Genomic DNA, 6,000 nt, shown 5'->3' on the forward strand with positions numbered 1-6,000 from the left:
TTGTTCTATGTGGTTCATACCAAGAAATGTTTGATTTCTCGTCTGACTGTCGAACGAAAATATTGTCCGTCATAGTATTCAGTCTGTACGGTCGTTGTATATGTTCTGATCATTCTGATTTATAAAGAACTGTCAAGTAGTGTAAGTTAATAAGTTGCAGATCGAGAATAAACTTTTAACAAAAAAAACAGAGCCGAAATTTTTTTATTACTGGTGAATAACTCCAGTTGTTTTACCTCTATTTCAAATGAAACTTTGAAATCTGAACAGTCCAAAGCAAAGGAACTTGGCGTAAAACATATTTAACAGTATGTAGGTCTTCTCGAAAGGAATAATGATAGAGTAGAGATATCTATGGAATGAACATTCAGTTGTTGTTGTTGTTGCTGCTTCCCTTTCGTGCCCCTCGACTCTTATAACTGCCAACTGGTTTCTGTACGAATTGTAAATAGCCTTTCGCTCCCTGTATTTTGCCCCTGCCACTTTTAGAATTTGAAAAAGAGTATTCATTGTCAAAAGCTTTCTCTAAGTCTACAAATGCTAGAAACGTAGGTTTGTCTTTCCTTAATCTTTCTTCTAAGATAAAGCGTAAGGTCAGTATTGCCCCACGTGGTCCAAATTTTCTACGGAATCCAAACTGATCTTCCCCGAGGTCGACTTCTACCAGTTTTTACATTCGTCTATAAAGAATTCGCGTTAGTATTTTGCAGCTGTGACTTATTAAACTGAAAGTTCGGTAATTTTCACATCTGTCAACACCTGCTCCCGTTGGGATTGGAATTATTATATTCTTCTTGAAGTCTAAGGGAATTTCGCCTGTCTCATACATCTTACTCACCATATGGTAGAGTTTTGTCGGGACTGGCTCTCCCAAGGCTGTCAGAAGTTCTAATGGAATGTTGTCTACTCCCGGGGCCTTGTTTCGACATCGGTCTTTCAGTGCTCTGTCAAACTCTTCACGCATTATCGTATCTCCCATTTCATCTTCATCTACATCCTCTTCCATTTCCATAATATTGTCCTCAAGTACATCGCCCTTGTATAGACCCTCTATATACTCCTTCCACCTTTCTGCTTTCCCTTCTTTACTTGGAACTGGGTTTCCATCTGAGCTCTTGATATTCATACAAGTGGTTCTCTTTTCTCCAAAAGTCTCTTTCATTTTCCTGTAGGCAGTATCTATCTTACCCCTAGTGAGACAAGCCTCTACATCCTTACATTTGTCCTCTAGCCATCCCTGCTTAGCAGTTTTGCACTTTCTGTCGATCTCATTTTTGAGATGTTTGTATTTCTTTTTGCCTGCTTCATTTACTGCATTTTTATATTTTCTCCTTTCATCAATTAAATTCAATATTTCTTACGTTACCCAAGGATTTCTACCAGCCCTCGTCTTTTTACCTACTTGATCCTCTGCTACCTTCACTACTTCATTTCTCAGAGCTACCCATTCTTCTTCTACTGTATTTCTTTCCCCCATTCCTGTAAATTGTTCCCTTATGCTCTCCCTGAAACTCTCTACAACCTCTGGTTTAGTCAGTTTATCCAGGTCCCATCTCCTTAAATTCCCACCTTTTTGCAGTTTCTTCAGTTTTAATCTACAGTTCAGAACCAATAGATTGTGGTCAGAGTCCACATCTGCCCCTGGAAATGTCTTACAATTTAAAACCTGGTTCCTAAATCTCTGTCTTACCATTATATAATCTATCTGATACCTTTTAGTATCTCCAGGGTTCTTCCATGTATACGACCTTCTTTCATGATTCTTGAACCAAGTGGTAGCTATGATTAATTTATGCTCTGTGCAAAACTCTACCAGGTGGCTTCCTCTTTCATTTCTTACCCCCAATCCATATTCACCTACTATGTTTCCTTCTCTCCCTTTTCCTACTCTCGAATTCCAGTCACCCGTGACTATTAAATTTTCGTCTCCCTTCACTACCTGAAAAATTTCTTTTATCTCATCATACATTTCATCAATTTCTTCATCATCTGCAGAGCTAGTTGGCATATAAACTTGTACTACTGTAGTAGGCGTGGGTTTCGTGTCTATATTGCCCACAATAATGCGTTCACTATGCTGTTTGTAGTAGCTCACGCACTCCTATTTTTTATTCATTATTAAACCTACTCCTGCATTACCCCTATTTGATTTTGTATTTATAACCCTGTATTCACCTGACCAAAAGTCTTGTTCCAACTGCCACCGAACTTCACTAATTCCCATTATATCTAACTTTAACCTATCCATTTCCCTTTTTAAATTTTCTAACCTACCTGCCCGATTAAGGGATCTGACATTCCACGCTCCGATCCGTAGAACGCCAGTTTTCTTTCTCCTGATAACGACGTCCTCCTGAGTAGTCCCCGCCCGGAGATCCGAATGGGGGACTATTTTACCTCCGGAATATTTTACCCAAGAGGACGCCATCATCATTTAACCATACAGTAAAGCTGCATGCCCTCGGGAAAAATTACAGCTGTAGTTTCCCCTTGCTTTCAGCCGTTCGCAGTACCAGCACAGCAAGGCCGTTTTGGTTATTGTTACAAGGCCAGATCAGTCAATCATCCAGACTGTTGCCCCTGGAACTACTGAAAAGGCTGCTGCCCCTCTTCAGGAGCCACGCGTTTGTCTGGCCTCTCAATAGATACCCCTCCGTTGTGGTTGCACCTACGGTACGGCCATCTGTATCGCTGAGGCACTCAAGCCTCCCCACCAACGGCAAGGTCCGTGGTTCATGGGGGAGGACATTCAGTTGCGCAGAACAAAATTTTTGTAGCCTCCATACATTGCCCCCAAAGTCCCGTGGCTATGGAATGGCGTAAGGTTTGCCCGTAAGCGCTCTGCGCAGTTTGAATGTTGGGTCACGCCGTGCCAACCGGTCAAACATTCATACTTTAACATCTGAGATTTTGCCGAAGTATGGTATTTAGTTTCTAACATTTACCAAAGCAATTCCATTAATATTTAGTTCTTCACGTCTCTTATTTTAGGTGTTTCACTCTTTCAGCTGAAGGTAGTCAAAATAGAATGCGCAACATTCTGATATTTTGTAATGTTAGCAGAATATTACACACTAGCTAAGAGTGTTCTCTCAGTGACATTTGCTGCTTCAGCTTACTGCCTAGTGTACCAACTTACAAACTGCGTAGGTCAAAGCTGAATAGCCTGGTTACCATAGCAACTCAAAGTTGGAAAGATCTAATATTTGCCATAGTTTGGCCATTGAGTTTTCTAAATAAAATCTTTACGTAGTCCTCCTTTTGTAAGAATATAAGCTACTTTACGTTAGCAAAGTGACCAAGTCCTAAGCATTACAACTAAATACCGGTATTTTCAGGGACTTTTAAGCTAAAGACGTTCAAAAAATTTCACATCAATTTCTCGTCTTTTTGAAGTCCTGTATCTAAAAACGGTTATCTCCACGTCTTTAGTCTCGGCTATCATTTGAAAGAGATCATTTTCCTTTACAGAAATCTTTAATTTGTTTCTTCGGGACGCTTTCTGAATAGTCTTTAAATGACAAAGAATAATATGTAACAAAATACTTAAGATTTAAGATTAAGCTCATAGTGGAAAACAAATTAACGTGGCAGATATGTTTTCCTAGGTATATTGTTCTTTCACTTTCATTCTAGCACAGAAATTAACATGTTCTGGAAGGTTTATCTGAATGTTTTTTATATGATTACTACAGTTGAAAAAAATTTTATTCAAGAATATTTAGAAATTTGCATCTGTTAATCGAAATATTAGGCACATTTATGAATTTCTTTGCATTCAACGATGTAGTGAAGATCAGCAAAAGTTAACATTGTCTCACTATCCGTGAAGCTTTTTTAACATATTACTGCCGTTTAAACGTTTATTTTTTGCATGTAAAGCGAAGAAACGTTTCCAGATTTTACTACCTATCTAAGTGATGATGAGGCTGATGAATTAGCGAATGGTACCACTGGAATTCTTATCAATTCTGTATGTGTGATCTGATTGTATACAGGGTGGTCCATTGATAGTGACCGGGCCAAATATCTCACGAAATAAGCATCAAACGGAAAAAACTACAAAGAACGAAACTTGTCTAGCTTGAAGGGAGAAACCAGATGGCGCTATGGTTGGCCCGCTAGATGCCGCTGCCATAGGTCAAACGGATATCAACTGCGTTTTTTTTAAAATAGGAACCCCCATTTCTTATTACATATTCGTGTAGTACGTAAAGAAATATGAATGTTTTAGTTGGACCACTTTTTTCGCTTTGTGATAGATGGCGCTGCAATAGTCGCAAACGTATAAGTACGTGGTATCACGTAACATTCCGCCAGTGCGGACGGTATTTGCTTCGTGATACATTACCCGTGTTAAAAATGGACCGTTTACCAACTGCGGAAAAGGTCGATATCGTGTTGATGTAAAGCTATTGTGATCAAAATGCCCAACGGGCGTGTGCTATGTATGCTGCTCGGTATCCTGGACGACATCATCCAAGTGTCCGGACCGTTCGCCGGATAGTTACGTTATTTAGGAAAACAAGAAGTGTTCAGCCACATGTGAAACGTCAACCACGACCTGCAACAAATGATGATGCCCAAGTAGGTGTTTTAGCTGCTCTCGCGGCTAATCCGCACATCAGTAGCAGACAAATTGCGCGAGAATCGGGAATCTCAAAAACGTCGGTGTTGAGAATGCTACATCAACATCGATTGCACCATATTTCTATGCACCAGAAATTGCATGGCGACGACTTTGAACGTCGTGTACAGTTCTGCCACTGGGCACAAGATAAATTGCGGGACGATGACATTTTTTGCACGCGTTCTATTTAGCGACGAAGCGTCATTCACCAACAGCGGTAACGTAAACCGGCATAATATGCACTATTGGGCAACGGAAAATCCACGATGGCTGCGACAAGTGAACATCAGCGACCTTGGCGGGTTAATGTATGGTGCGGCATTATGGGAGGAAGAGTAATTGGCCCCCATTTTATCGATGGCAATCTAAATGGTGCAATGTATGCTGATTTCCTACGTAATGTTCTACCGATGTTACTACAAGATGTTTCACTGCATGAGAGAATGGCGATGTACTTCCAACATGATGGATGTCCGGCACATAGCTCGCGTGCGGTTGAAGCGGTATTGAATAGCATATTTCATGACAGGTGGATTGGTCGTCGAAGCACCATATCATGGCCCGCACGTTCACCGGATCTGACGTCCCCGGATTTCTTTGTGTGGGGAAAGTTGAAGGATATTTGCTATCGTGATCCACCGACAACGCCTGACAACCTGCGTTAATGTGGTATTTACATGTAATCACTCTGTAACAGCATGCATTCTCAGAAATGATAAGTTCACAAAGGTACATGTATCACATTGGAACAACGGTAATAAATGTTCAGACGTATCTACGTCCTGTATTTTAATTTAAAAAACCTACCTGTTACTAACTGTTCGTCTAAAATTGTGAGCCATGTGTTTGTGACTATTACAGCGCCATCTATCACAAAGCGAAAAAAGTGATCCAACTAATACATTCATATTTCTTTACGTACTACACGAATATGTAATAAGAAATGGGGGTTCCTGTTTCAAAAAATGCATCCGATATCCGTTTGACCTATGGCAGCGCCATCTAGCTGGCCAACTATAGCGCCATCTGGTTTCTCCCTTCAAGCTAGACAAGTTTCGTTCTTTGTAGTTTTTTCGTTTGACGTTTATTTCGTGAGATATTTGGCCCGGTCACGATCAATGGACCGCCCTGTATATTACTGCAAACTCATACAAACCTGATATTTGGTGAAGAGTGGACGATTTGCATGTATCAGGAGGATTTGCTTCTGACGAAGTTCGAGTTTTTACAAAGAAGTTGTTGCAATCGCTTTCCGAAACCACGTCCTCAAGTTCGAACAAATTTGAGGCTGATTAGTCAGTTTCGAAAATTTTCAGCTTTTCCCTGAATCCCTTCCATGGGCTAAAGATACCTGTGACCTGTGTTAGTAC

The sequence above is a fragment of the Schistocerca cancellata genome, chromosome 1, assembly GCF_023864275.1.
Source record: "Schistocerca cancellata isolate TAMUIC-IGC-003103 chromosome 1, iqSchCanc2.1, whole genome shotgun sequence".
Taxonomy (NCBI): Eukaryota; Metazoa; Arthropoda; class Insecta; order Orthoptera; family Acrididae; genus Schistocerca; species Schistocerca cancellata.